The sequence below is a fragment of the Peromyscus californicus genome, unplaced genomic scaffold (genome assembly GCF_007827085.1).
Source record: "Peromyscus californicus insignis strain IS unplaced genomic scaffold, ASM782708v3 Scaffold_20__1_contigs__length_68692818, whole genome shotgun sequence".
NCBI lineage: Eukaryota > Metazoa > Chordata > Mammalia > Rodentia > Cricetidae > Peromyscus > Peromyscus californicus.
In genome coordinates this window covers 39,047,217-39,070,593 of record NW_026294503.1, presented here as the reverse complement: position 1 = coordinate 39,070,593, position 23,377 = coordinate 39,047,217, and the positions used below count along the sequence as shown (strand labels likewise).

General features: G+C 51.7%; 1 protein-coding gene across 2 annotated transcripts in view; it reads left to right on the top strand.

Moving 5' to 3' along the window:
* Positions 1–21,981: 21,981 nt before the first annotated feature.
* The window catches only part of Slc45a4 (solute carrier family 45 member 4), a 75,281-nt gene continuing 73,885 nt past the window's right edge, over positions 21,982–23,377 (top strand). The window contains exon 1 of one of the 2 annotated variants that reach the window (XM_052747992.1): positions 21,982–22,101. The gene's annotated coding sequence lies outside the window, so the exon portion shown is untranslated. The other variant, XM_052747991.1, reaches the window with a different exon arrangement.

Sequence of the window (23,377 nt, the reverse complement as noted above, 5' to 3'; positions counted from 1 at the left end):
GCAGTTCCTGTTGTTGCCCACCCCTGGTGCTGAGAGATCCCTTCTCATCAGACAGGGCTGGTAAACCCCAGCCATGGGCCCTGTCTGGCCAGTATCTACTTATATTCAGACTGAGTTAGGAGGAAAAAATGGGGGCCCAGGAAGCTGGCTCAGTGGGTACACAACACTTGTTGCACAAGTGTGAGGACCTGAGTTTTAATCCCCAGCATCATATAAAGCCTGGCACAGTGGCACGCATCTATAATCCCAGTCCTCCCACTGTAAAGTGGAAGGTGGAGCACGGAGACTCCCTAGGCCTACAGGCCAGATAGCCCTGGTATGTGCAAACAACAAGAAACCCTGTCTCAAGGTAGAGAGTAAGGATCAGAACCCAAGGTTGTCACCTGATCCATACACACAAGGCACATGGGTGCCCACGCTCATACACATATATGTACACATACCATACACACATACACAAATCAAGAATGGCTTTTACATTTTAAGTGGCTGAAGAATTCAAAGGAGGGGACTATTTCATGGCCAATGAAAATCATCTGAAATTCAACCTTCAGTGTCCACAAATAAAGCTTTATTAGAACACAACAGTGACTAGGGTTGTTAGGGTTAGGGCCTGGGCCCTGGCAGCCCTAAGAAGCCAGGCTTAACAGACCAGTTAAAAGTGGGAAGCAGGGACGAGAGAGTTAAGAGTGTGTATTGCTCTTGCACAGTTGGGGCAGTTCACAATCACCTGAGTAGGACTCAGCTCCAGGGATCCAATAACCTCATCTGGACTCCAAAAAAACTGCACTTACACAAGCATACCCCCCCCACACACATACACACATGCACACACTCACACACTTTTTTTAATCTTTTTTTTTTTTTTAAGTGAAAAGCAAAAGAGATTTATTCAGTGTGGCTGCACTGAGATGATGAACGAAGAGGTCCAGTTCCACTGCACTCCCAAGTCCGTCTTCAGGGTGTGGTCATGAGATTAGGCTTAGACAGAGGTGAGAAGTGTGCACAGTTTAGAGGCCGGTGGAGGTGTGGTCCTGCTCATCACCCTTGCCTGGGCTTCAGCCTTTCCCGGCAACCTGGTCTGATAAGCTATGAGTCTCGTTCCAGGAAACAAACTCCCCCTCTGGCTAGGATCAGGCTCCAGGCTTTTCCTTCTTCAGCAAAGACACCCAGGGAAATTCCAGTTTCTTGGGTACATTGTTTCAATAGCCATAGGGAGGGCACAAGTGTCTCTTTAGAATATCTTCATTCTTCTGAGGTGTTTAACACTCATGCCCCTCCCCCAACCTTTCTTTTTGAGAAAAGATCTCCCCCTATAGCCCAGGCTTGCCTCTGATTTCGGCTGTTCTCCTGCCTCTGCTTTCTAAATGCTAGCATACAGGTGTACTCCCCACACCCTGTGAAGACTCTGACTACAGGGTTCCATAGTCTAGGGCTGTACTCAGGCTGTACCTGCAGAGACAAGGCCTATAGCACAGAGCTCCTGAACCACATCAAGAAAACACTCACTGGTTCTTTCTAGAAGTTTGCCAGTCCTGACCTTAGGTGATTTTCCCAGGTTGCTGAAGAACTGATACTGGTGGGTGGGAAACTGAGGCACAGAGAATTTTAAAAAGTCACCTGGACATTGCACCACTAACCTGTAGGTACCATCGTGCTCATCTCCAAAATTCTGCAGCCAGGCTGGTCTGGAACTCACTATATAGCCCAGGATGGCCTCAAACTTGTGACAATCCTCCTGCCTCAAGCGCCTAAGTGCTGCGATTTCAGGCATACACCACTCACCCCACCAGACTTCCCCCCATTTTAAAAGAATGAGTCACTTGGTTTTATTTTATGTGCATTGTGTGTTTTGCCTGCATGTATATCTGTGTAAGGATCTCGGATCCCCTCTAACTGGAGTTACAGACAGTTGTGAGCTGCCATATGGGTGCTGGGAATTGAACCCAGGTCATTTGGAAAAGCAGTCAGTCCTCTTTAACTGCTGAGTCATCTTTCCAGCTTCAGACCACCCCTCTCCCCATTCCCCCCCCCTTTTTTTTTGGTTTTTTGAGATAGGGTTTCACTGTGTATCCCTGGTTGTCCTAGAACCAGGGTAGCCTTGAACTCACAGAAATCCTCCTGCCTCTGCCTTTCAAATGCTGGTGCAAAGCTACACAGAGAAACCCTGTCTCGAAAAACCAAAAAAAAAAAAAAAAAAAAAAATCAAATGCTGGGATTAAAGGCATGCACCACCAATGCCCAGCCAGACTTCCCCTTTTTATGAGAACACAACCCCCTGGATGTTATGAACTATGCACAGGGGACCCCGAGGGTATCCTGAGTGTTCAGGGAAACATGCTGGTATGCTGCAGTGGATGTGGCATTGGCAAGTGGACATTCACAACCCAGATGCTGCATCAGCATGGCAATGGTTTGTTATAATAGAGAGATGGAGAGAAGATAGGAAGGTGGGGGTCGAGGAGTGAACACCTTGTGGGAGAGAGAGAGAGAGAAAGAAAGAGAGAGGAAGGGGATGAGTTTTTCCTTAAAATGAGGCTTTTACGTCAGGACATAATACCGAAGGGGCGGGATTTCAAGGGGCAGGTCAGAATATTAACACTGGGATCAGGTCTCAGCTTAACAAACACATGTCACTTGACTTTGTCTTAATCCAGATCATCTTCTGGCCTTAGGGGTTAGAGTTCCCACATATGCCCACTGGGTCACAATTCAATCCACCACACCATCTCTGCACCTAACCTCCCAATGGAGTGGCCTAGCAAATCTGTGAGAAGGCCAAGTCCCCACCAGGACGTAGAGGGACTGCATTTTCTTGGGAAGATTGCAGTTCAGAAGGAAGTGGAGCCCAGCCTGGTGGGGTGAATTAAGTTCACAAGGGTGCTTGTCAGAGCCCAATTTCAAAACCCAGGCCCTTGCGACAGCCTCCTGGTCTTCTTCCTCCTCCCCCAGCCATTGGCTGTAGACACCCACGGGTGTATCGATGTTTCTTCTCCTGGCCCCACCTTGCCCTGCAGCAGCCCTGGCATCTTCCAGCTCAGCTGCCCAACCTGGGGGGCAAGTTCGGTTTATCCCAGTGCTTTCTCATCTCAGCAGGGACCCCGGAAGGAGGAAGAAGAGGCACTGAGCCCAGAGTGAGACCCTGAGAAACACCCTCTCATCCCTTGACAGCACAGCTCTGCTGGGCTTCGCGGGAGCAGACAATATTAGAAAGAGCCTCCCTAACGCTTAGAAACATTCCGCAGGGTCCGCTCTACACAGTAGGCTCAGAGAGGGCAGGGCCAGGCAGAGCTGGCCTGACCAAAGTTTAGCCACATCTCCCACGGCCTCCCTTCTAAGTCCTAGCTCTAGAGTCACGTCACCCGGGGAAGTGTCTCCAGCCAGGCCCTGTGCAAGCGTGGCTTCTCTCCTGCCCTGGAATCACGGAAGTGGCAGAAAAGGCCTTTAGAAATGAGGGAGGCTGGAGGGGGCAGAGAGCATGGGCAGGAGGAATGGGGAGCCCCATCAGCCTCCTGAACTCCATTTCCCAGGCAGCTGCATGTTTGATCTTCTGACAATCGGCCTCATGTCTCAGATAAGGAAGCCCAGGCACAGGGTGCAGCACGTCACTCTAAGCAGCCAAGAGCCACAGCTGAGAGGAGCCTGATGCATTCTTCTACTCCCTGGGCCCCTGCCTCTTCATCCACACGCTGGGAAAATCCTGCCTACTCCCCTTACTCTGGGATCATTGCAGGGTCCGTGGAGCCCACAGGAGTGGAAGCTTCTCCATTGTGGGACCTTTCCAGTCACACACACACACACACACACACACACACACACACACACACACACACACGTGCGTGCGCCTCCAAATTGTGCCCTAGAAGTCAGAGCCAGGTGTGTGGCTGTGTTCCATTGTTTCCTGATGGTCACTGAAGGCATCCCACTGGCTGGCCAGGGCATAACACTCAATTTTCCCATCTGAGAAGCCTCAGAAAGGATTCAGGCCTTTGGGATTAAACAGTTGGTATCCCAATCCTGCTCTCTCTCTCTTTCAACGGCTTCTCTTTACGAGGGACGTCCAGGGAAATAAGCTCCTCACCTCCTCTCCATAGGCCCCTCAGTGGGAATGTTGTCCCGCTTTACAGGTGAGGAAGCTGAGGCTGGGGCAGGTGAAGAGTCATAGCCAGGGTGGATGTATAGCCACAGCTCCTCTGTCCCCTGTGGACAGCGTTCCAAGAGTCACAGGGACCATGAGTAACGTCTTCAGCAGGCAGAAGCCTCATCAGATAGCTCCAGCACTGTCACCAGCTCCGGAGTCAGACAAATGTTTGGGGATCCCTGAATGAGGGACAAGAAGGCTCCTCACCTTAGGACAGCTAAGCCTGAGGGCCAAGAGACTGACAGTGCTCTGGAGAGTTACCAGGGGAGAAGGTGTTCATAGACGATAACACGGGGCAGGGGGCTGGAGAGATGGCTCAGGGGCTAAGAGCATTGGCTGCCCTTCCAGAGGACCTGGGTTCAATTTCCAGCACCCACACGGCAGCTGACAATGTCTGTAACTCAAGTTCCAGGGGATCTGACTCCCTCACACAGACATACAAGCAGACCAAACACCAATGCGTGTAATAAAAATAAATTAAAAAAAAAAAAGATAACCCCCGCTCTTGAGGGCCCCCACTGGGACCTAAGCAGGTGGAAGGAGGGGACCCAGATCCTGAGTCTGGCAGCTCCCATGACACTCTGAGGTTCAGAGTGACTTCTCAGGAAGACTTGAGCAACAGAAGGTGCATCCGAGAACAGGGGCGGGAAGAGCACAGAAGAATGCCTGTGCCAGCTCTCAGAGCAGCCCAAGCACTGCGTGGGGAAATCCCAGAGCCTCCTACCCAGTGAGCAGAGCGGGACGTACGGAAGCGTGTGCGCATTCCTATGCATGCGCGTGTGAGCATGTGCACCCGTGGGTCTAAGGGCAGCGCCGGTACGGATGGGCTTGCAAGTCCGGGTCTGATACCCTAGGGGTCCCTCACTTCGTAAGCTGCAAGTCTCTCCTTGACATCAGAGAATCAAATGTTACAGTCGTTTAGGTCAATGCGATAGCCGTAGTCATGGGGGAAACTGAGGCAGGGAGTACGGAAGCGGGTTGTCTGACCTCACAGCTCAGATAAGGAAAGTGACTGGTTGCACCCTAGGCTCTTTGACGCCCCCATCCGGGATTGAAGTAAAGGGGTAGCTTGGATGCAGCCTTAATGTGGGCCTGGGTGGGAGCTGTCATGTCAGGGAAATACTGGACCTGCACTCAGGAAAGAATCCAGAATCCCTCTTGGCTTTTGTGACGAATGTGTGTTGCCTGATGCTGTAGGTGTGGAACCCAGGGTCCCGGCTTCATGTGATTTGCCCTAACCCAACTGGAAATCCCCCTTCCCTGTGGCACACCTGCCTCAAAGCCAACAGTGCCTGGTGCACACGTGTTCTCACACTCTGGAGCCCTGAGGCTTTGTCAGGAGAGAGGAAGCCCTTCCTCGTTCATCCTGGTGCTCTCCAGAGGTTAAGGAGGGTGTCCTAAGGGCCTGATCCCCTACGGTGGGGCTGCTAGCCCAGCAGCCAAAGTTTTTGCTCTTAGAGAGAGAGGTGAGGAGGGTGTAGCTGCGGGCTCCTCAGGTGCAGGGTGCTGAACCAACCCAGCAGGTTGGGTGAGAACTAGGTGGGCCTCCTTCTGTCTCTGTACCCCACCCTGTAGGATGAGGGTGACCTTATTCCTGGCCTTGAGGGCAGCCTAGGGCAATGAACAGAGAGACCATCCACGGTTTTGCATGCCTTCATGGGTGGCCAGCAGGGATCTTAGGATGGGCCAGTCCCTCATAGGAAGTGTGTGGAATATCACAAGGGAACTGGCCAAGAAGTCCATGACCCAGGATCAGGAGGAAGTCTTCCAGCAGGGTCAGGACCTTGTCCTCTGTGTTTGAAAAAGATGATTCCAGTCTGGCATGGTGACACATGCCTATAATCCCAGTCCTTGGAAGGCAAAGGCAGAAGGATCAGGAATTTAAGGCCGGCCTCACTTATATACTGAGTTCCAGGACAGCCTGGGCTACAGGAAGACCCTGTCTCAAAACAAACAAACAAAACAATCCTTCTAAAAGTTCTGCAAAGGCAGGCCTGGAGGTGGCCAGGCTAGATGGTAATGACATAGGCCAAGGTCCTACCACATGTCCTTTGGGGTGCCCTACCCATCCAGTCCCTGGACGTGTATACCCTGCAGAGGACTAAAGGCCAGCAAGGTTCCCAGATGAAGCCTTCACATTAGAAATGTGGAGATAGGATTGCAGGGCTCTAGGGGCATAGTCAAGTCCTCGAGGACAGTGGCCCCCTGAGAGCCACCCTCACGCAGCATCTCTTCAAGGTGCCCCCTTCCGTCTTCTTTTTCCTCCCATTTTTTTCTGCCTCACTTGTGTGGGGCTGCTCTTGTCTCCCCCCACCCCTCCCACTACCTCTGGCCCCTCCCACTACCAGCTTCCACTCTCTTTCTCTCCTGATGTCGACTGCTTCTGTCTTACCCACAGTGGGCAGCCTCTGGGGCAGGCAGTGACCACCAGCTGCTAGAGGGATCACTGTCAACTGGGAGGACCTGGCTGAGGAAAGCAGGGTGCTCATGCCGATGAAGCTAGCAGGAACCCCACTGAGGACCGAGCATCATCATAAACCACCACAACCACGACCACCATGACCCCACCACTACCACCACCACCCACCACCACCACCAACACCCCACCACCAACACCCCACCCTCCTACGGCCACCCCCACCACCCACCACCCCACCCTCTTACGGCCACCCCCACCACCCACCACCCCACCACTACCACCACCCCCCACCACCCCACCACTACCACCACCCCACCCCCACCACCACCACCACCACCACACCACCACCACACCACCACCACTACCACCACCACCACCACCTCCACCACCACCACCACCACCACCAAACTGCTTCGCTGCTCCAGTCTCTGTGCCGTTGCTGGGGTAGTATCCCCTACCAAGTGCCCTCTCACCCACCTGGCATTTAGGGAACCCACAGAGCCTCCTGCAGAACCTCCCTGGTTCCTAGGAGGAAGTACTTTCCAGGCTTCCTTGAGCTCCTCAGTTGTCTCTGTGCGGTTCACAGCGGGGGGACCTCCCCGCTTGCAGCTGAGAGGCCACCTCAGTCTGAGCTGCATGGCGTATGAGTCTTTAGCACCCAGAATAGAGATTGGCAGAGCAGATGATTCTCAAGTGAAAAAGAAAGAAAAATGGAGGCTGCGTGGGCTGGTGCATCAGAGATAACCCCAACACTTGGGGGGATTTTGAGGCTAGCCTGGGCTCTATAGAAAAAGAGCCCATGTTTCAGGGAAGGGCAGGGTAGGGTAAGGCAAAATGAAATCCATCTGTTCAAATAAAGGAGGCCACTCTATCCTGAGGCCACCCTAGGGTTTAACTGTAACATTAGCTCCATGTTGAGCCCTATAGCTAGTCACAGACTAAGCTGTGATCCCACTCACAAACTAGTCATAATCCCAGGAACAGAGTGAGTTCTAACCTACATGGGACTTTGAATGTTAGTCACAGCCTGTACCTGGTCACACACTGAGCCTGTACCGCTATGATGCGTTTTGTTTTGTATTCTCTCTCTCTCTCTCTCTCTCTCTCTCTCTCTCTCTCTCTCTCTCTCTTCTTTTTATGCATGGGTGAGTGCCCGTAGGTATGTGTGTGCATTACATGTGTGTCTGGTGACTGAGGAGGCCAGAAGAAGGTATTGGATCCTCTGGAACTGAAGTTACAGGCAGTTGTAAGCTGCCAAACAGGTACTGAAAATTGAACCCAGGTCCTCTTCAATAACAGCAAATGTTCTTAACCTCTGAGCCATCTCTTCAGCCTCTGTGGGAATATTTTGGTTTTGGGCTTTTTTTTTTTTTTTTTTTTTGTGGTGGTGGTGGGATTTGAGATGGGTCTCCAGTAGCTCAATTTGACCTCAAACTTGTTATGTAGCCAAGGATGATCTTGAATTCCTGATCCTCCTGCCTCTCCCTCTCAAATGCTGGAATTGCATCCCTGTGCCCACTTCTATACTGAGCCCTGACCCTGGTCACATGCTAAGCCCTGATCCTGGTCACGCTCATATATTGAGCCCTGACCCTGATCTGCTCTGAGCCCTCCTTCCTCTCAGACAGAGCTCCAATTCTCGGCACATTCTGAGAGCTATCCTTGCTCAGACATTCACCCCAAACCTGGCTATACCTCAAACCCTGCTGCTTTGCTGGATCCGCGCTGGCTCTGGCTTGACTGAGCGCTGGCCTGGTTTTCACCCTGCGGAGCCAGACCCTGTTTACCAGGTTGCTTTGCTGACTGCCCTGCACTCCCTCTCCAGGCAGCCTGGAGGAAGGAAAGACTCTGCTCAGCTCTGCCCCAAGCTTCTGCCCTGCCCAAACCAGAGGTGCTTGGGAGTTGTTTCCCAGACTGCAGATTAGGGAGGGCTAAGCCATCCCACTCACTGGCAGCCTGCAGCCCAGGAGGCCTCAAAGTTCCTTTCCACCTCCAGCATGGTATCCAAGGGGTGTCCCTGGGAACGGACCCAAACACTCAAAGCTCCTGGGAGCTGAAGTAGCTCCATAGACACCATGGAAAACAGGACTGTCACAGCCAGCCTGGACAGGGCAGCCCTTCTGCAACTATCATTCTTGGCCCTAGATTTCAGGCACTCCTGACAACTTCTCTGGCTCCCCAGCCTTGGGGTCAGACGGTACCGACCTTGCCACAGGCAACCACCTACCAGAGCTACCCCCTGGATGCGGAACAGCTGGTCCCATCCAGTCTGTTAGCCTTGCCTTCTCCCACTCCCTTCTCTATTTTATTTGATTGTTTTGAGAAAGTGTCTCACTTTATAACCAGGCTAGCTTGAAATCCTCTCTGTAACCTCGGCTGGCTTTGAACTCAGCAATCCTCCTGACTCAGTGTTAATATTCTGACCCGCCCCTTGGAGCCACCCTGCATCCTGACCTAGAAAAAAGCTCCGCCCCCTTCTCGCTCTCCCCCTTCCGCTCTTCCTCCCAGGAGGTGTGCACCCCTTGACTCCTCTCTCTTTCTTTCTCTCTTCTCTCCCTCTTTCCTATCTTCTCTTTGTCTCTCTACTATTATAAACCATTTCCGCGTGGATGTAGCGTCTGGGTTGTGAATGTCTACCCATCGCCCCACCGCCATGCCCGCATGGAGTGAGTCGCCCACCAGCCTGCCGCTGCATCTGCCCAGCATGTTTCCCTGCACTTGTGGGATACCCTCGGGGTCCCCCATGTAATAAATCATAACACCCAGCCTCCCCAGAACTGGGATTATAGCTATGCACCACCACACCTAGTTCCCTACATCCTTCTTTATTACCTCTTAAATTACAGTTTGTGCATGTGCGTGCCACAGTGAGTGTGGAAATCGGAGGACCACTTACAGGAGTCACTTCTTTCCTTCCATGTGGGGCCCAGAGATGGAACTTGGGTTGTTGGTCTTGGTGGCAGTGCTTTACCCAATGAGCCATCTTGCCAGCTCCCAAATTCATTTTTAGAAAAAAAGAAACCATTTTCTGTGTTCTTGTGGGGTACCATGACCCACACATCCTACCAGTGCCCAGCATCAAAGGAGGCATGCTTCATTCCACACTTGCCATGATGAGGAAGCTGAGTCTGCAGTAGGCTCATAACAGCTTACTGAGACCATAGCCGCTGCTCACTTCACTAGCTCCAGCATCTCTGCCCTCCAGGAGTTCTCCAGGGCCCAGCCTGAAGGACTGTTTGTTTATTTGTTTTGTTTTTAAATATTTTACCTATCTTCATTTTATATTATAATTAAAGATTTATTTGTTTTAAATGTAAGTGTGTGTGTGTGTGTGTGTGTGTGTGTGTGTGTGTGTGTGTGTGTGCCTGTATGGATTTATGTGCATCATATGTATGCAGTTGTCTATGGAGGCCAGAAGAGGGCATCAGATCCACTGGAACTGTTGGTGGTGGTTGTGAGCTGCTTGATGTGGGTGCTGAGAAGGAAACCCAGGTCCTCTGCAAGAGCAGTAAATACTCTTAGCTGTTGAGCCCTCTACCCAGTCCCTATATTTTAATTTAACTTATTGTTGTGGCGATTTGAATAGGAATTGCCCCCATAGGCTCATATATTTGAATGCTTGGTCATTAGGGAGTGGCACTACTTGATGGGGATTAGGACAGTGGTTCGCAACCTTCCTAATGCTGTGACATTCCTTTAATATAGCTCCTTAAGTTGTGGGAACCCCCAACCATAAAATTATTTTCATTGCTACTTCATAACTGTAATTTTGCTGCTGTTATTAATTGTAATGTAAATATCTGTGTTTTCTGATGGTCTTAGGCAACCCCTGTGAAAGGGCCCTTTGACCCAAACGACCCACAGATTGAGAACCACTGGATTAGGAGGTGTGGCCTTGTTGGAGGAAGTGTGTCACTGGGGGTGGGCTTTGGGGTTTCAAATGCTCAAGCCAGCTTCAGTTAAATGCTTTCCTTTATCAGAGTTGCTGTGATCATGGTGTCTCTTCACAGAGATAGAACACTGACTAAGATAATTATTTTCCTTGAGACAGGATCTCACGTATTTGTAGCTGGACTCAAACTTGCTATGTAGCCAAGGGTGGTCTTGAATTTCTGACCTTTCTGCCTCTACTTCTGGGATTACATCACCCATGGTGGCAGATATGTCACCAAGGTGACGCCTGATTTATGTGACCCTGGGAATTGAACCTGGAACCTCATGAAGGCTGGGCAAACACTCTGTCAACTAACCTATCTCCCCAGGCTTTGCTTTTTTGAGACAGAATCTCATGTAGGCCAGGCTAGCTTCAAACTTGTTAGGTCTCAGACTCAGGACAAATGACTAGCTGGGGTGCCTATTTAACATATCAAAGTGGAAGCTGGCTGCCAGATTCTCAGCCTAGCAAATACCTGCTACAGAGTCATCTAGGCTGGCGTACCTGCCCCCTACCCTAAAACTCTCTAGCCCCTAAGCTTAGCTTCCCTCCCCCAGCTTCCCTTCCCTCTACAGCTCAGTTGTTTTGACCACGTGTCCTCTTGCCTTGCTCCTGGTCTCTCGATCCTCAGCTCTGCTCTGTCTCTCCTCTCCTCTCCTCTCCTCTCCTCTCCTCTCCTCTCCTCTCCTCTCCTCTCTTCTCCTCTCTTCTCCTCTCCTCTCCTCTCCTCTCTTCTCTTCTCTTCCCTTTTCTTCCTCTTTTGTTCTCACCCCCAACGGCTTCTCTCCTCTCGTGGTCCAGTTCAGTCTGGACCCTTTCAGATGTCTCTGGCTGTTTTCTCCCTCATATCTACAATAAACCTCTCCTCAACCATACCTTGAAGCAGTCATGTCCTCATTTTTTTCCATTCAAAACTTACTACGTTGCTGAGGATAACCTTGAACTCCTGATCCTCCTGACTTTCCCTCCCAAGCATGAGGATTATAGCACGCCCTGCTCCTGAAGAACTTTTTGAAATAAAGCGTGAGGGCCTGTGTCCCTCCTGTACTCAGACACCCCCAGCACTCTCCTGCTCAACAGCTTAGTGGCTTGCTGGCAACCTTTCCTGCCTTGAGGTGTTTTGCATTCAGGATCTGACAGCCCATGGGCTCTCTGATTCACTCTCTCCTTTCTTATCTATGAACTGCATGCTGGGTACAGGCTGAGCATCAGGGACTGGGGCCAATGGGTTGACTGGAGCCCACCTTCTGCAGCCTCAAGTTGGTCTAGGGCAGGTAGACAGGAAGGGGAGAGAGGCCAGGGTGTCAGCCCTCAGAGGGAGGTAGGAATGGAGGACAGTCTATTCAGTAATTACTAAGCTCAGTTCTGGGATGGAGGCCCTCCTCCTTCTGGTCCCTTCCTTCCTCAGGTTGCTCTTTACAGCACCCTTGGGGAGAGGCTCACTGTCCCTAGAACTTACTCTTCTTTATCTTCTCCACATATTTCTCACCTTCTGCCTCCATGGCCATTGGGCTCCCTACCCATTGTCTGTTCCCAGGGGCTGCAGCGCCCAGCCTGGACTGGTTTGTTTGGTTGTTACCACTTCTTTCTGTGAGCCTCTATTATTCTTATTGAATGAGTGAGTGAATGAAGGGCCAGCCCTTGGTGCCCTGGGGGTATTGAGGCAATGATGCCCTGGAGGCTGGGGGAGCTTGGATGCTGCCTTCGGGTCTTGGGTCCATCTGGGAATTGAGACTATCTGACTCCCCTGGGATGCTCTGAGGCTCCATTGAGCCTGCAGAGAGGAAGAGAGAGCATCTTGGGAAGTATATATTGGTCTTCTCATAATCAGGTCACAATCAAAACTGAGTCTGGACTTTTTTATTTTTAATCAAGTGTGTACATGTGGTGTACGTGTGTGTGTGTGTGTGTGTGTGTGTGTGTGTGTGTGTGTGTGTGTGTGTGTGTTTGGGAGTTGGAGAACAACCTCTAGTGTCAGTCGTCACCTTCCATCTTGTTTGAGACAAGGCCTTTTATTGTTTATCTCTGAAATACCAGGCTAACTGGACCACGGATTTCTGGAGAGTCTCTTGTCTCTCACCCATCTTGATGCAAGAATGCTGGGATTGCAGATGTCACATAACAGGGTTCTGGGGCTCTGAAATAGGGTGTATCTTGCTTTATCTGCCCACCTTTCTGAGACAGGGTCTCATGTGGCAAAGGCTGGCCTAGACCTCACCATGTCGTTTAGGAAAAGACTGAGTTTGTAATCCTCCTGCTTCTACCTTCCATGCTGTGGTTATAGGTTCGGGCAACCACACCTAGTGTTGTGCAGTGCTAGGGGCTGACCCAGGGCTCCAGACTCAAGGCAAGCATCTCCTAGCTGAACTACCCCCTCATTCCACCTGTCATTTTTTGTTTGTTTGTTTTTCGAGACAGGGTTTCTCTGTGTGGTTTTGGAGCCTCTCCTGGAACTTACTTTGTAGACCAGGCTGGCCTCGAACTCACAGAGATTCGCCTGCCTCTGCCTCCCAAGTGCTGGGATTAAAGGTGTGCGCCACCACTGCCCGGCCCGCCTGTCATCTTTTGAGAAAAGGTCTTAACTATTCAGATTAGGCTGACCGCAAACACACTGTGTAAGCCAGTGGCCTCAAATTCAAGATCCTCCTCCTCCTGCTTCTCAAGTGCTGGGAGTATAAGCATGTGCTTATACCATGCCTAGCTCTTGTTATTTTTGTTTTTAAACTACATTTATTTATTTACTTGTACTCACACACACAAGGACGGAGGACAACTTTCAGGAGTCAGTCCTCTCCTTCCACTGTGCGAGTCCCAGAAATCGAACTCGGGTCGTCAGGCTTGGCAGGAAGTGCCTTTACCCATTGGACCATCTCACCGGTGGTCCTCAGCTTTCTGGTTGCTGAATGCTAAGGGAGGCAGGACATACTCTCAGCTCCAGCGGCCTGAGAAGGCTGCCTGGAAGACACACAGAGCACGCTGAACCAAGGAGAGCAAGGGCCAGAGGATTTGGAGGGTGACCGTGGGAGGGAGGAGAGCCAGCTCCAAGGGATGAAGGGGCTGCTCCTAAGAGATGGATGCCTGGCTGAGCACAGTGGCCCAGAAGGGAGGAGCACCCTGGGGACTGCAGCCTCTTGTTGATGCCAGCCAGTGGGGCGGTCCCATACATAACCTGCCTTCACCCTTCATTCTTAGAGCTGTGCCAGATGCCTCACCCTGCCACCTGCCGTAGGTGGCTGGCTGGCTCCCTGCCTCCTCTCCAGGTCACCCTGGTCATTTGGTTCATGGCTGTGGCTCAGCTGAACTGCAGGGACTCTTCCCTTGTCCCTGCTCATCTAGACAAATGGCCTAGATATGTGGTGCTGTGGCCCCCTGCCCCACGGGCCTGGAAGCTGTTTGCAAGAAACAGACAGCCTTCATGGGTTCAGGTCCCTGCTCAGTCACTTGCTCACTGTCTGACCCCAGGCCTGATACCTCGGCTGTCTCTGTTCCCTCTTCTACAGAGGGGATGCTGACTGCACTTAGCACAGAATTGCCACGCGCACGAGGCAGCCTGTTCTGTTTTGTTTTGAGACAGCGTCTTAGCCTCCAATTCAGGATCCTCCTGCTCCTGTCCCTGCCTCTGAATGCTAGGATGACAGGCCTTTGCCACCATGCCCGGCTTGTGAGGCGGCTTTGATCACACAGAGCCTGAATTGTTTGTTTGGTTCTTGGTTTTTGGTTTCTCTGTGTAGCCCTAGCTGTCCGGGAGCTCGCTCTGTAGACCAGGCTGACCTTAAACTCACAGAGATCCGTCTGCTTCTGCCTGGGATTAAAGGCATGTGCCACCACTGCCCTGATGACCCTAGAATCCTAATCCTCCTGCTTCTACCTTGACAGTGCTGGGATTACAATTACTCAGCACCATGTCGATCTTTTCGTTGTTGCTGACGTTTGTTTTTTCACCGTGTAGCCCAAGCTAGCCTCCAACTTGCATGGACCCTCTTGCCTCAGCCTCCCTTTCAAGTACTAGGATTACAGATACGTACTATCATGCTCGGTTTATCCTAGGGACCTTCCAATGTTGATGCTGGCCTGAACTGCCCTGTGCCTCAGTGGGCCCTTCACAATCATTTCCCAGTGTCCTCACCACAGACCTGGAGCTTTGGGGACAGACTTGCTTCACAGATGAGGAAACAGGCTTGGGGAAGGCCTCAGCAGCTATGCAGAGACAGCCAAAGGACTTAGAACTTCCAAGGAGACATACTCACATGGGAAGCCACGTGACCCCCAAGTGTCCATATGACCTGGGTCCCCCTAGAAATTGTGTGGCTAGCCGGGCGGTGGTGGCACAGGCCTTTAATCCCAGTACTTGGGAGCCAGAGGCAGGCGGATCTCTGTGAGTTCGAGGCCAGCCTGGTCTACAGAGCAAGTTCCAGGATAGGCTCCAAAAGCTACACAGAGAAACCCTGTCTTGAAAAACAAACAAACAAACAAACAAACAAACAAACAAACATGACTTTGGAAGGATTTATGGACTCCTGAGGACTCCAGCAGTCTCTGTTTTGTGGACAGTTCTGGAACCTAAAGTCCTGATGTGGATCTGTGCCCAAGCCTGAGACGTTTTAATCAAGGCTCCTCACTGCCGAGACCCTTGGACTGATGACCTGCAAGATTTCAGGTCATTGACTTGCAGGAGGGAGATCTGGGCCAGAGAGTTTAGGCTCACTCACTCTCATCCTAGGGAGTTTCCCTACTCTGTGGGGCTCCCAGCCACTTCATTCCTGGTGGGGCTTACAGCAGAGGGGGACTTCCCCAGGGCACTTAGACACAGCTAACTAGGAAGAGGGGTTCAGGGCACTCTAGACACAGCTGGACAGCCTCAGAGCAGAGAAATGGGTGTGGCTCAGAGTCTTTGGCACTTCCCTAAGTATGCTAATCGAGACAATGAGGAACTGGAAAATACGAATTTTTTTTTTTTTTTTTTTAGGTTTTTCGAGACAGGGTTTCTCTGTGAAGCTTTGCGCCTTTCCTGGATCTCGCTCTCTAGACCAGGCTGGCCTCGAACTCACAAAGATCCGCCTGCCTCTGCCTCCCAAGTGCTGGGATTAAAGGCGTGCGCCACCACCGCCCAGCGAAAATACGAATTTTTTAAAGTGTTTATTGCTGTTGTTATTGTTTAATGTAGACTGGGCATGGCGGTGCATGTCTGCTATGATCTTGGCACTCTGGAGGCAGGGGCTGGAGTATCAGGAATTCAATGCTATCCTGGGTTACGTAGTGAGCTTGAGGCCACTCTGGGCTACAAGAAGCCCTGTCTCAAAACAAAGAAAGGCAAAACAATTGTATCAGCAAAGGTGATTACCTAGGGACTGTCCAGTTGGGACCTAGCCTATGTCTTTCTCTTTAGAGTCACCTGTCCCATGCCCAGCATTCAGCCTGCAGTCCCCAGAGTGAACTTGCCTTGGGACTGAAGGGATCTGACAAGGTAGGAAGGGGCCCCAATTAATAACTGGGTGTGCTTGTTGCTACTGTTGTTGTTGTTGTTGTTGTTTTGTTTAGTTGTCTGTTTCGTGACAGAGTCTCACTATGTGGCCCAGACTGGCCTCCTACTCTTGATCCTGTGGCCTCAGCCTCAAGCCTCCAGGTGCCAGGATTACAGGCGTGTACCTCCACGCCCAGCTCTGCATTGAATTTTAATCACAGTACAATCTGAGCCATTCCAATTTATACAAGGCTTCAATGCACATTGCCTCCCTCCCTTCCCGGGAACCCACAAGTCCAAGGTTATCACATATCAATCTGACATTTCCATGGCTGCAGAGAGGCAAGAACACTCCCAGAAGAGTTCAAAGGTGGGTTCAGAGGGTAGGAGGACAGTCAGGCATCTGAAGAAGGGTCAAAGGAAGGTCCAGGAAAGGAGAGATGAGACAGACCCTCGCGAGTGTGTCTTAGATGCAACAGCCTTCCATCCTTTCCCTTGGGGCCACCTTCCTCCCCTCAACCCTCAGCTCTTCCTGCAAGCAGAGGGGATGCTCAGCTTAGACATGTTCCCTCCACCCTTTAGTTTCTTTGTCTGTGAAATGGGATCATACCAGTGCCCAAAGTATGGAGGATTAAGGGCAGGGTGTGGACAGATATGAGTGGGCGGAGTCCATCTCCTTTTCTGCTGCATACTTCTTGGGCTGCCTGCCCCTTGAGTACTGTTTGCCCCTCCGCTGTGGTCCAGCGGGTTTGCTATGCATTCCAGAAGGGGGAGTCTCACTTTTCTCAGCACAGAGCGAAGCGCAGTTCAGGGAAGCCTACCAGTTTGTAGCTGTCTTGGGGCAGCCGACCATGCATTGATGCAGAGTGGGGCGCAGATGCCCGCCCCCCAGAAAGGGCCATCATTTCTTCATGTGTAAGGCACAGTGTCGGGCAGGGAAGGAAAGATTCTGAACAATGAGAAGCAGAATCCTCCCTTCCTTCATCTGCCATGCTGCTTCCCCGACCGCCTAACCAGATGTGCCCCAGGGGTGAGTCTTGGCCATGTCATCTACTGCTGCTCAGCGGCAGGTACAATGTCTTGTGCCCCAATTTTCTTGTCTCAGAGGAGCATACACACATAGAGCCAAGCATGAAAGGAATGCAGCAGGCCTCCACAGGTGAGTTGGGGTGACATTCAGGCCGCAATGAAGCCATTGTGGCATGCCGGGCTCCTAAGCAGCTGGGAGGTCAGTGTGCTTTACAAACAAGGACTTGGGATTTGCTATATAGTTTGTGGTACCCTTGTTTTAAAACGAAACAAAACTGCTGAGCATCTGGGGCTCAGCGGTTAAGAGCCTGTATTACTGCTCTTCCAGAGGACGGGGGTTCAATTCCCAGCACCTCCATTAGGTGGGTGACTCATAACCACTTGTAACTCTGGCAGAATCGGAAGCTTGTCCTTTCAGCTGGCCCTGGCAGACTGGGGAGCTCTGGAGATGACCTTGTCTCTGCTCTCCAGTGCTGGGGTTACAGCACGGGTAGCTGTGTCAGGCTTTTAAAATATGTCTGTATATATATTTTAAAACTGAACCCAAGTGTGGGGGACCCACCCCCCACCTTTTCCCCCAGGGTACTCTTGAGGAGTGAGGGATAAGAGATTTAGATGGAAATATAGAGGGGAGAGAAACAGATAGAAACACAGGACAGCCTCGGGAGGGTCTGGATCCTAACCCACCAGCCCCTTTGGTCTCGTCTAAAGGGCTTTTTAGAGGAATGCCAAGGGGTGGAACAAAAGACCTCCCCCTTGCACAGCCAAGTGCAGACCCTTCGAAACACCTGGTAACCACGAACATGGTCAATCCATCCCCTTTACACGGCCCTGCTGGGTAAAGCAAGCTCAGATCTCACTAGGAAACCTCAGTGGGCTCCCACACCCAAGCCCTCTGGAAGAGCTGCCAGGGACCTTAACCTCTGAGCCATCTCTCCAGTCCCATGTGTCAGGCTTTTTTGGATGTAGGTTCAAGGGATTCAAACTCAGGTCCTCATGCTTGCAGAGTACAAACTCTCTTACCAACTGAGCCATCTCCCTAGTCCCTCTCCAGCCTTTTATGTGATATCTCCATCTAGTTCTAGACTACGGAACCGAACTCCGGAGCTATTTTCACACCTCAGGCTTAGGAGCTACCTTCCAAATTCCACTTAATCAAGCCCTGATTTCCTCTTTGTAGCTTTCTTCAGAGTTTTGCCACAGAGCCCAGGATGACTTGTGGCAATACTCCTGCCTCTGCATCCCAAGTGCTAGGATCGTAAGCATGCACCGCCACACCCAGCATAAGCATGTACTTTCCTGCGCATGTACTTTCCTGCGTGCGGTCACTTATTCTTTGAGAGATGTTTGCTGAGGGTTGGCAAGAAGGCTCAGCCAGTAGAGAAATATTTCCTGAGTGCCTACAGCAGCTCAACTCTTCTGCTGGCCTCACAGCAGTGGTTACTAATGCTCACTCATCTTACCACTGTGGCATCCTTAGGGAGAGGAGTTCCCAGCTCCAAGTAGCGGGAGTCCTGTGTGGCTCGAGGACAGGGCTCCCATGCACTCACTCCCTATTGCACTCTTTATCTGCTTGCTGATAAATGAAGGTGAAAAAAGATCAATAAATATCATCAGTTAGTGAATAATTAAACAAGTTCCTAAGCTGGTCCTTGGTAATTCGTCCTGTATTGTCTTTTTCAAAGGCATTTTATTTTTTTTTTAAAGCTGGATGTGGTGGTACATACCAAAAGAATGAAATCATCCTTGGAAACAGGGGGAATCTGAGGCTAGCCTGGGCTAATGAGACCTTGCTTTAAACAACAACAAAAAATGAAAGATAACTTTTAAAAAGCTGATGTAGCAGTGTCTGCCTGCAATCCCATAATCTGGGAGGTGGAGGCAGAAGGATCAGGAGAATCAGGAGTTCAGGGTTACTCTTAGCTACACAGTGAATTGCAGGCTAGCCTGCTCTATATGAAACTCTGTTTCAAACAAATAAAGGTTCTTATTTTATGTAATCCTCAATGACAACAGAGAACCATACTTTAAAGAAAAGATTTGTTATTTTAAATTATGTGTATGTCTATACAGTCCAGTACAGGTGCCTGGGAAGGCCAGAGTTGGGTCTTCCTGGGATTGTAGCTACAGATAGTTGTGATCTGCTGATGGGGTTGCTGGGAACCAAACTTGCGTCCTCTGCAAGAGCAGTGTGCATAACCATGAACTACGTCCTATGGGCATGCTCATTTCCCGATGAGCTCAGATGGAACTGCAAGTCAAAAACCCACCAGGGAGGGGCAGGTGAGACGACTCAGTGGGTAGAGGGGCTTGCTGCTAAGCCTGACCGCCTGAGTTTGTCCTCTGAGACCCTCAAAGGACTAGAAAGATGGTTCATTGGCAAAAAACCACATACTGTTCTTGCAGAGGATTTAGCACCCATGTCAGTGGCTTACAACCTCCCACAACTGCAGCTCCAGCTCTTGTAGCCTCTGTGGGCACCTGCATACACATGCACACACCCACACACGTGCACACACATACACACGTAATTTAAAGAAATCCTCAAAAAACAGTCAACCAACCAAACAACAGCAATAACAACAAAATGTCAAGGGGGGCGGGGGGGGGGGGGGGCATGCCCTCATTGATGATCACTCATGAGTCACACACGGGAGTGCACAGTTGGAGAAACTGTCACAGACTGAAGACACTGTATAACAAGCACCCAAACCAGGAACCAGAAGCACCACCAGGCTCTGGACTCACCCACCATACCCACTTCCTGGTTCCAGCACCCTCCCTCAAGCTTAGCCACTGTCCTGACACCTACATCATCCAGCTAAACACATCTACAACTCTATAAGCATGAGACATAGATCTTTTTTTTTTTTTTTTTTTTTTTTGAGATAGGGTTTCTCTGTGTAGCCCTGGATGTCCTGGAACTCACTCTGTAGACCAGACTGGCCTTGAACTCGTAGAGATCTGCCTGCCTCTGTCTCCCAAGTGCTGGGATTAAAGGCATGTGCTACCACTGCTGCAGCTAAGGCATAGATCTTACAGCAGCTAACTTTCTTCCCCTTCCCAGACAGATTCTCATGTAGTCACAGCTAGCCTGGAACTCTCAATGCCACACAGACCTTCCAAGTGCTGGGAAAACGGAAGTGGAGCATTGTACCCCATTTGTTTTTGTGTTTTGCAAGGCAAGTTGCCCACAAAGTGGCCTGGTCTGCACTAAATAGTCCAACCTGGCTTTGGGCTTCTGGGAATCCTGACTGAGTTTCCCCACTGATGGGTGCCTAGCTCTGGTCTGATATCTTTTGCTCAAAGTCGTTTGTAAGAGTCACCCATATTTGCCAGGCGGTGGTGGTGCCACATGCCTTTAACCCCAGCTCTTGGGAGGCAGAGGCAGGTGGATCTCTGTGAGTTCGAGGCCAGCCTGGTCTACAAAGCAAGTTCTGGGACAGCCAGAGCTGTTACACAGAGAAACCCTATCTTGGGGGGGGGAAAGTCACACATATTCATTGTATGTAGTTGTAATTTTTAAAATTTATTTATTTTTATTTTGTGTGTATCGGTGTTTTGCCTGCATGTATATTTGTGTGAGGATGTCAGATCTTGGAGTTACGGACAGTTGGTAGCTTCCATGTAGGTGCTGGGAATTGAACCCAGGTACTCTGAAAGAGCAGTCAGTGCTCTTAACCACTGAGCCATCTCTCCAGTACCTATAGTTGTAAATTATTCACTGTCAATCCAATGAATGGATATGTCACAATTTATATAACCCTTTAATGATGAACACATTATCACAGGACAGTTTCCAGTTTGAGGGCACTCTAAACATCACTGCTAAGAACAATGAAAGTACCGGGCATTGAGTCCTTTAGATTCCCAGGGTGGGCATGGTGTGGCGACACTCGAAGGCAGAAGCAGGCAGATCTCTGTGAGTTTGAGGCTAACCTGGTTTACATATTGAATTCAAGGCCAGTCAGGGCTACATAGTGAAATCCTGTCTCCAAAACAACCAACCGAACCAAAAACAAATAAAAAAGCAGATATCTCCGTGGTGGTGAGTCTTACATCTCCACCATAGCAGTGGACAAGCCTTCCAGTTGCTCCCTTTCTTGCCAACACTTGGCATTGTCAGATTTTCCCATTTTAGCTGTTCTGGAGAGTGAGCAGGACACTTTCTAAATTCTTTCCAAGTTTCTCAGATAGATCTTAGGATTTCTGGTTTACAGATGAGGACATCAGGGCCCGGAGAGGTGCAGTAGTTCGTCCAAAGCTACTTAAGCCTTGGCATGGACTCAGGACTGGGATGCCAGCAAAGCTGTCTGACATCACCCATCATTTCTTGTATCTGTCCAGCCCCCTTCCGGACCTGGCCTTGTTTGGCTTCTCAGCACTGGGGAGAGATTGGCTCTGTGGCCCTGGTTTGGGTGCCCTGGGCATGCATGGCTCACATCCTACCCAACTCTCTAGAGGGCTCACAGGCTTAAGCGGACGGACGGACGTTCCAAGTGCTTCAGAAGGGAGAGGTGCCCAGAGAGGGCGATGGTTGAGAAGGAGTAAGGATGGGGAAGTTACAAGCAACCAGTTTGCTCTCAGGAGGGGTGCAACTCTGTTGGCGGAAGGTGAGCACAGATCGCTACACAGCTGTGGCCTGGAGAGCCTGAGGGTGTCTGGCAGGAAAGGCAGGCGAGGGCGGCGCAACACACAGCGGCCTCCAGAGCCCACCACCAGGCCCTGGGCGGGGCGCGGGGAGGGGGCGGGGCCTCCCCAAGGGGCGGGGCCACAGGCCGCTACCGACCAATGGACGTGCGCTGCCCAGGCCCCGCCCCCCGACTCTGCTGCATAGTCATGAGGCGCAGGCCGGCGCTGCGTCAGCGGAAGCGGCGCGCAGCGGCTGTTTCCGACCTGATAAAGCGGCGTTGTCCCCGCGCGCTGGCCACAGGCTCGCAGCGCTCCCTCAGTGCCCGAGTCGCTGACTGACGGACCCGCCCGGCCGGCCGCCGCCGAGGGCGCAGCCGCCGCCCGGACGCCCCGCCGCCGCCCCGGTGCGCCCGGGGCCCCGCACCCCAGCCGCCAGCCAGCCCCACCAGCCCCGCCAGCCCCGCGGCCCCGGCTGGAGGAGACAGGTGAGCGGCCGCACCTGCCGCCCCGCCCCCTCCGCGCGGCCCGGGCCTCGAACCGGCGGTCCGACCGACCCCGCGTCTTCCCCTGCCCCCACCCGGCCGCTGCGCTGCAGCCCGCACCTGCCCTTGCTCGTCCGCATCTTCGGCCCCGCGGCCGCGGTGTATGCCTCCTAGCGCACCGGCCCGGGGCCACCCCAGCGCTCACCTCTCGCCTCTGGCGCTAGGTGCGCACCCTCCTCTGCCCAACCCTTGCTAACTTCTGGGAGTTGATCCGGCTCTGGGCCCCACCACCTTGAAATGTTCCTGGGCCACCGCTCTCTATCCTTGTCCCCCAACATACATTGCTTGCAGCGCTGCTAGCTGGTGGCCTGACCCTTTGCGGCCACCTTTATTTCCCGAAGCCCACTTCGTCCCTGGAGAAGACGGGAGCACTACACTCCAGGTGCAGAGCCTCGGATTTGGAGAAGCCCCCGTCCCACTCCCCGAGACCCATCTTCCTCAAGTCCCTTGAGCTTAACCCATTCCTCTCCAAGGTGTGCTGTGCTAGATGGGCGCCCGGAGAGCACACTCCTGCGGAGGGCTTTTCCAGGGGAGGTATGTGCAAGTTGGGGAGCACAGCCTGCTGGTTAGTAATTTGTAATAATTCTAAAAGGTGGGGCCAACCATGGGTGGGAAGAGGCGCTAGGTCTCCTGGGGAGTCTGGGGTTTTTGCTTTCCCTGTAGGATACTGATGGAGTGTGGCTTCAACTTCTGCCTCAGTCTCCCCTTCTGGTACCCTAGCTGACCACACACCGGGGTTTGCAGCTCCTTGTTACTAGGGTGTTCAAAGACGAGTGCCTGGCAAACAGAATTTGCAAGATAAGCCATCGAAGCAGTCGTTTCTAGTGGTCCGTGTAGGCCCAGAAACTCAGAGGGTGGGCCACAGTACACCTGGGTCGCCCTCATGAACGGTGAAGTGTGTTCTAAGCACATTCCCTGCAGCTGGCTCCACTGTCTGCTGACAGGTAGGGTGTGGTGGAAGTCTTGTCTTTTTTCTGTTATTTTTTCTCGTAGTAAGAAAGCATAAGTAAAAAAGCTGGAGGGGTGCCTTGCTGATTAAGGGTGACAAATGGCTGGTCACTGGAACTGGGAACAAATGGGAACAACACCCTCGATTTGCTGCTTCGATCTGAATCCTGCATGAGAAGAGCAAGTTGATTAAGGCTTTGCAGAGATATTTTGCACAAGCTGCTGAGAAGGGGGGAGAGGCAGTGACTGTGGCCTGAAGCTGTGTGGGCTC